This window comes from Hyperolius riggenbachi, chromosome 1 (genome assembly GCF_040937935.1).
Source record: "Hyperolius riggenbachi isolate aHypRig1 chromosome 1, aHypRig1.pri, whole genome shotgun sequence".
Taxonomy (NCBI): domain Eukaryota; kingdom Metazoa; phylum Chordata; class Amphibia; order Anura; family Hyperoliidae; genus Hyperolius; species Hyperolius riggenbachi.
In genome coordinates this window covers 418,918,599-418,926,099 of record NC_090646.1, presented here as the reverse complement: position 1 = coordinate 418,926,099, position 7,501 = coordinate 418,918,599, and the positions used below count along the sequence as shown (strand labels likewise).

Sequence of the window (7,501 nt, the reverse complement as noted above, 5' to 3'; positions counted from 1 at the left end):
GGGGTTCAGGTCTGGTTACCTATGAATTATTGGGGGGAGGGTGGAAGGGGTTCAGGTCTGGTTACCTATGAATTTCTGGGGGGAGGGTGGAAGGGGTTCAGGTCTGGTTACCTATGGATTACTGGGGGGAAGAGGAGAGGTCTGGCTACCTATGAACTACTGGGGGGAGGGTGGAAGGGGTTCAGGTCTGGTTACCTATGATTTACTGGGGGGAGGGTGGAAGGGGTTCAGGTCTGGTTACCTATGGATTACTGGGGGGAAGAGGAGAGGTCTGGCTACCTATGAACTACTGGGGGGAGGGTGGAAGGGGTTCAGGTCTGGTTACCTATGAATTATTGGGGGGAGGGTGGAAGGGGTTCAGGTCTGGTTACCTATGAATTTCTGGGGGGAGGGTGGAAGGGGTTCAGGTCTGGTTACCTATGATTTACTGGGGGGAGGGTGGAAGGGGTTCAGGTCTGGTTACCTATGGATTACTGGGGGGAAGAGGAGAGGTCTGGCTACCTATGAACTACTGGGGGGAGGGTGGAAGGGGTTCAGGTCTGGTTACCTATGATTTACTGGGGACAGGGTGGAAGGGGTTCAGGTCTGGTTACCTATGAATTATTGGGGGGAGGGTGGAAGGGGTTCAGGTCTGGTTACCTATGGATTACTGGGGGGAAGAGGAGAGGTCTGGCTACCTATGAACTACTGGGGGGAGGGTGGAAGGGGTTCAGGTCTGGTTACCTATGATTTACTGGGGGGAGGGTGGAAGGGGTTCAGGTCTGGTTACCTATGGATTACTGGGGGGAAGAGGAGAGGTCTGGCTACCTATGAACTACTGGGGGGAGGGTGGAAGGGGTTCAGGTCTGGTTACCTATGAATTATTGGGGGGAGGGTGGAAGGGGTTCAGGTCTGGTTACCTATGAATTTCTGGGGGGAGGGTGGAAGGGGTTCAGGTCTGGTTACCTATGATTTACTGGGGGGAGGGTGGAAGGGGTTCAGGTCTGGTTACCTATGGATTACTGGGGGGAAGAGGAGAGGTCTGGCTACCTATGAACTACTGGGGGGAGGGTGGAAGGGGTTCAGGTCTGGTTACCTATGAATTATTGGGGGGAGGGTGGAAGGGGTTCAGGTCTGGTTACCTATGAATTTCTGGGGGGAGGGTGGAAGGGGTTCAGGTCTAGTTACCTATGATTTACTGGGGGGAGGGTGGAAGGGGTTCAGGTCTGGTTACCTATGGATTACTGGGGGGAAGAGGAGAGGTCTGGCTACCTATGAACTACTGGGGGGAGGGTGGAAGGGGTTCAGGTCTGGTTACCTATGAATTATTGGGGGGAGGGTGGAAGGGGTTCAGGTCTGGTTACCTATGAATTTCTGGGGGGAGGGTGGAAGGGGTTCAGGTCTGGTTACCTATGATTTACTGGGGGGAGGGTGGAAGGGGTTCAGGTCTGGTTACCTATGGATTACTGGGGGGAAGAGGAGAGGTCTGGCTACCTATGAACTACTGGGGGGAGGGTGGAAGGGGTTCAGGTCTGGTTACCTATGATTTACTGGGGACAGGGTGGAAGGGGTTCAGGTCTGGTTACCTATGAATTATTGGGGGGAGGGTGGAAGGGGTTCAGGTCTGGTTACCTATGGATTACTGGGGGGAAGAGGAGAGGTCTGGCTACCTATGAACTACTGGGGGGAGGGTGGAAGGGGTTCAGGTCTGGTTACCTATGATTTACTGGGGGGAGGGTGGAAGGGGTTCAGGTCTGGTTACCTATGGATTACTGGGGGGAAGAGGAGAGGTCTGGCTACCTATGAACTACTGGGGGGAGGGTGGAAGGGGTTCAGGTCTGGTTACCTATGATTTACTGGGGACAGGGTGGAAGGGGTTCAGGTCTGGTTACCTATGAATTATTGGGGGGAGGGTGGAAGGGGTTCAGGTCTGGTTACCTATGGATTACTGGGGGGAAGAGGAGAGGTCTGGCTACCTATGAACTACTGGGGGGAGGGTGGAAGGGGTTCAGGTCTGGTTACCTATGATTTACTGGGGACAGGGTGGAAGGGGTTCAGGTCTGGTTACCTATGAATTATTGGGTGGAGGGTGGAAGGGGTTCAGGTCTGGTTACCTATGGATTACTGGGGGGAAGAGGAGAGGTCTGGCTACCTATGAACTACTGGGGGGAGGGTGGAAGGGGTTCAGGTCTGGTTACCTATGATTTACTGGGGGGAGGGTGGAAGGGGTTCAGGTCTGGTTACCTATGGATTACTGGGGGGAAGAGGAGAGGTCTGGCTACCTATGAACTACTGGGGGGAGGGTGGAAGGGGTTCAGGTCTGGTTACCTATGATTTACTGGGGACAGGGTGGAAGGGGTTCAGGTCTGGTTACCTATGAATTATTGGGGGGAGGGTGGAAGGGGTTCAGGTCTGGTTACCTATGGATTACTGGGGGGAAGAGGAGAGGTCTGGCTACCTATGAACTACTGGGGGGAGGGTGGAAGGGGTTCAGGTCTGGTTACCTATGATTTACTGGGGACAGGGTGGAAGGGGTTCAGGTCTGGTTACCTATGAATTATTGGGGGGAGGGTGGAAGGGGTTCAGGTCTGGTTACCTATGGATTACTGGGGGGAAGAGGAGAGGTCTGGCTACCTATGAACTACTGGGGGGAGGGTGGAAGGGGTTCAGGTCTGGTTACCTATGATTTACTGGGGGGAGGGTGGAAGGGGTTCAGGTCTGGTTACCTATGGATTACTGGGGGGAAGAGGAGAGGTCTGGTTACCTATGATTTCCTGGGGGGAGGGTGGAAGGGGTTCAGGTCTGGTTACCTATGGATTACTGGGGGGAGATGGGAGAGGTCTGGGTACCTATGAATTACTTGGGAGGGTGGGGGATTAGGTCTGGCTACCTATATTTAACTGGATGGAGAGGTCTGGCTACCTCTATTTATATGTGTATCAGATATACATGCATGGAGATTTATTATCAGATGCATATATATATATATATATATATATATATATATATATATATATATATATATAGATATATATATTTTATTTATACATATACTGTATATACATATGTCCCCAATATCCACCAGCTGTGATCACTTGAAGCCGTATTCATGTGCTTGTCGGTTGCTTACTTGAACCACCAGCAGAAAAAAACGCAAACCTGCTCCAAAATATTCACTGAAACCTCCAGCAAAATCTTTCAGCCCTCCTGAAACTCCTAGCGGCTTTCTGCAATCCTCCTTGCATGGAAGCCGGCGTGTTACCTGACCTGCCTAGAGTCGAGTGATACGCCTGCTGCCGTGAACAGAGTACGTCGGAAAGCCAATAGGAGCATGCTAGGAGCTTCAGGAAGGCTACAAAACGCCGCTGGAGGCTCGGTAAGTATTTTGTAATGCCTGCAAACCAGGCCCAAATTCTTCTCCCCCACCCTAAAGAAAGAACCCCTGAAAGGGACACTGAGCAGGGGCACAGGGTATGTTTTTAAAGGGACTTCAAGATCAAATTAAACGCAAAATGTGAACTTACCCGGGCTTTGCTGTAGCCCAGTGTTGGTCTGTAGTTGGCCGGCGGATCCTGGCGACACTCGGGCCGAGTGTCGGGCTCCTTCTTCCGCATACATCACGCGTAACGTCATTACGCCGGCCGCCTCGCGTCATCACGGTGGCCGGCGTGACAGTACGGCGCATGCGCGATTAAACCACGCATGCGCCGTACTGTGACGCCGGACGCCGTAATGACGTTACGCGTGATGTATGCGGAAGAAGGAGCACGACAATCGGCCCGAGTGTCGCCAGGATCCGCCGGCCAACCATTTCTGAAGAGGCATTGGGAGAAGACCCGGAGGTACGTCGTGGGAACTACAGACCAGCACTGGGCTACAGCAAAGCCCGGGTAAGTTCACATTTTGCGTTTAATTTGATCTTGGAGTCCCTTTAAGTATACCCAAGTGTATATGAAGTGTATACACTTCCTCTCTTAATCCCTCTCCATCCCGGTATGCCCACTCTCAATGCTATTGAAAACATGGCTCCTACAGAAAGTAGAGCTGAAACATGAAAAATGATGTCTGTGGGTCCTTACAGCGCATGCGCAGTCTCTGTCTCCTCGAATTATTTTCCGACTCTCTGCATCGCATCATAGTTCCGTGCACTATGACGCGTGCCACAGAGAGGAGGGGAGGAAGAAAGTAGAGTAGCCTGAACCTGCATGCGCTGTAAAAGAGAACTAAAAAGCAATGAATAATTGCTACATATACTCTTTACACTTTAAATGTCTATTTTGCACACTGGTGCTTTGTGTTGGACACAGAAGAAGATCTACAAAATTAAGGGATTGCATCACACAAGCAATGTGACACATACAACTAAGTATTCTGCATAAATATATGTTTTTGAAATGCATTGTATTAACAATGTCATTGCATTTATTTTGCGATTATTTAGTCCAACACAATGTGTCAGTGTCAGAGATCGTACAACAAAAGAGAAGAAACTTATCCTTTTTTAAGAAAAAAATTTATTTTTTTGTGAAGTTTTTCTTTTTTTTTTTTTTTTTTTTTTAAAGGGGAACTTCAGCCTAAACAAATATACTGTCATTAAGTTACATTAGTTATGTTAATTAGAATAGATAGGTAATATAATCTCTTACCCACCCTGTTTTAAAAGAACAGTCAAATGTTTGTGATTCATGGGGACAGCCATCTTTGTCATGGGGGCAGCCATCTTTTTGGTTGAAAGGAGGTGACAGGGAGCAGGAGACACAGTTCCAACTGTCCTGTGTCCTGATCACCCCTCCCAGCTGCACACCCTAGGCTTCAAATGTCAAATTCAAAATGTTAAAAAAAAAAAAAAATTGAACCAAAACAGCAGAACGAGAACAACAACCTCAGAAATCCCATCATGCTTTGCCCGGATTCAGGGGCAAAATGCCCGGGCAGTTTTCTTCTGTACAGCTAAAAATGAGGCTTGTATAAGAGACACAAAGTTCTGATGCTGTGAAACACCAGGCCTGTGAACCTTGCTGCATTGTGGAAAATAGCTGTTTACAGCTGTTTCCAACTGCCAAAAAACCATGCAGCAGCTACATCACCTGCCAGCAGTAAAAATCTTCAACAACAACAACAAAAAAAAAACAACAAAAAAAAAACCCCTCAGTCCACCCTACCGCCTACCCCCTGTCCCCTTCAACTGGCGGACCTCCTCCTCCACATTCGCCATATGCTGACGCATTTCAAGCATCTGCTGCTTCAGTAAGCGGATTTCCTGCTCATGCCTCCTCTTCGTCTTCGTCAGCCTCCTCACCTGGCCCCTCAGCCTCGTATATGTTGATAGAGGAACTGTAGAAAAAAATGTGCAAAATAGGTAAACCCAGCAATCCATCAACTTGTACATATTTCAATCTCATTGATCATCCCTAAAATTAAGAACCTGTAATGTAATACATATAACATAGCATTTACTTGCTTTTCCATAGTATGCAATGTTAATCATACAGTAAGAGAATTTTACCATAAAGCGGTGTCCTGGCTCTAAGCAGATAAGCCCTCTGGCTATGATGGCTGGGGCCAGGTGAGGAGGCTCTTGAGGAAGAAGGCCTGGGTGCAGAGGATCCCCGGGGCCGGGCAGTGCGGGTACCACTTGCAGCTGTAGTAAGGAGTAATGAATAATACAATTTAATCAAAATATATGATAAAATGGATAAAAAGTAATAACTTTATTGTTTGAACTACAATTACTTTTATTTCTATTTTCAAGTGAACTTTGATAAGGACCTTACTCTAAACACAGAACAAAAAATCATATTCTTATTCCTTTAATGTATTTATTATACATGAAAGAATATGACTCTTCAATACAGTAAAATAAAACTAGGATAGGCTTTAAAGTGATCCTTTGCGGCTATTGCGGCCTCCGGGACGTAATAGTAGCATAGGGGGCGATATTTTTGCTGGGAACACGAAGAATCACTCGCGTTCCCAATGCCTGTCGGTTCCTGACAGCGAAACCGGAAGTGGTCGCCGTGGGGTCCAGGAGGATCTGAGCGAGGCGGCGAGGGCACCGATCGACTGCAGGGGGCTCAGGGAAGCCACAGTTGAGTCAAAATCTTTTTCTTTTTTTTTTACAGGCTTAAGGATCACTTTAAAGAGAGCACTTGGAACGCAGACTGGGGCAATGGTTCATCTTGTAGTAGGAATACGACCCTGGGCACACAGTCAAGATATCAATGGTGTGGCTCCGAGACAACTCTGTGTATGTTCTTGAGTGGCCCAGCAAGAGCTTAGGCTTCAATACGATTGAATAGCTCTGGAGAGATCTTTAAAAAAAATTGCTGTGCAACAAAGCCGGACCATCCACAAGGCAAACCTAGCCACTTGCCTAGGGCCTGGAGAGGATATAGGGTCCAGATGGACGACAGCACCTATCAAATTTTTCTTAAAAAAAAATAAGTTAATTGATCATCAGTGGTTATCAAAAACCAATGTTAAGCCTAGGGGCCCATTTTTTTTAATAACTTTATTTGCATGAATGCAGTATACTCAGTACATATTGCACAAATATCATCACTATGCCCACACAGGAGCACAAAATAATATGTTTTAACCCATTTTGGAATAAGCCCCTAACAAAACAAAATGTGGGAAAAGTGCTGCACTGTGAATACCTTACGGATATATACTTTAACTGTACATACTGCACAACTCTATAGTATTCAGCCCATGGAATTATTTTTTAGGATAAATACATACAGCATATAAAACCCAAAATAGACATACATAAACTAATAGTTTGCTGACTTACATCCTATTTGGGCAACCACCCGCCTGAGCAAGTCCTGGTCCCTCCTCTTAAGGTCGCTCCATAACATTTGGACCTGCTTGGTGGTGAGGTCCCGCCGGTACTCGGCCCTCAGGATCCCCTGCACCCTTCTCACCACGTCCCTTTTCTCCCTCGGGGTGGTGAGGTCATACTGGCCTCTTGTAAATTCCTGGAAAAGAAATATTACAGTATTAATGACCACTGTATTATACCTTCATTAATTAAGAATCTTCTTACTTACAGCATAATGTAAACGATTATAATATTATTCATAATGACAGTTTTCAAAAATTGTGGGAAGCAACCAACTATGACTTCGGGCAGATACTAGGGATCAACGATGACTAGTGCCACCTATAACTGCTGACATTGCTAGCCATAATAACTACATCATTTCATTTCATGTGTGATTGGACTGACAGAGAAGATCCTGTGACAGCAAGCATCAAATATATAATTGAATGGATTCCATGAACTGGCCGCGGCGTCTATAGACTTTGTGCCAGTTCATAGCCATGGGCGTCCGCACAAAATTTTCCAGGGGGGGGGGGGGTGCAAAAAGGCAGGGAAGAAGTGGTGCGCCGCAAATTTTAGAGAAGATGTGTGTGCCGAAAAACCTGAGGGTTATGTTGTGCGGCGCACGTACGCGCCGCCCCCAAAAATGGGTGCGGCCATGGACCAGAATGTGGGTGTGGCCATGGGTGGCGA

At 47.5% G+C, this 7,501-nt stretch overlaps 1 long non-coding RNA gene across 1 annotated transcript; it reads right to left on the bottom strand.

The window, feature by feature from the left end:
• Window positions 1–5,162: 5,162 nt before the first annotated feature.
• Window positions 5,163–6,957, bottom strand: LOC137552765 (uncharacterized). The gene is made up of 3 exons (XR_011027172.1): window positions 6,776–6,957; window positions 5,486–5,620; window positions 5,163–5,313 (listed from the first exon to the last, which is right to left on the bottom strand). It is a non-coding gene; the product is annotated as an uncharacterized lncRNA (long non-coding RNA).
• Between the last annotated feature and the right edge of the window lie 544 nt (window positions 6,958–7,501).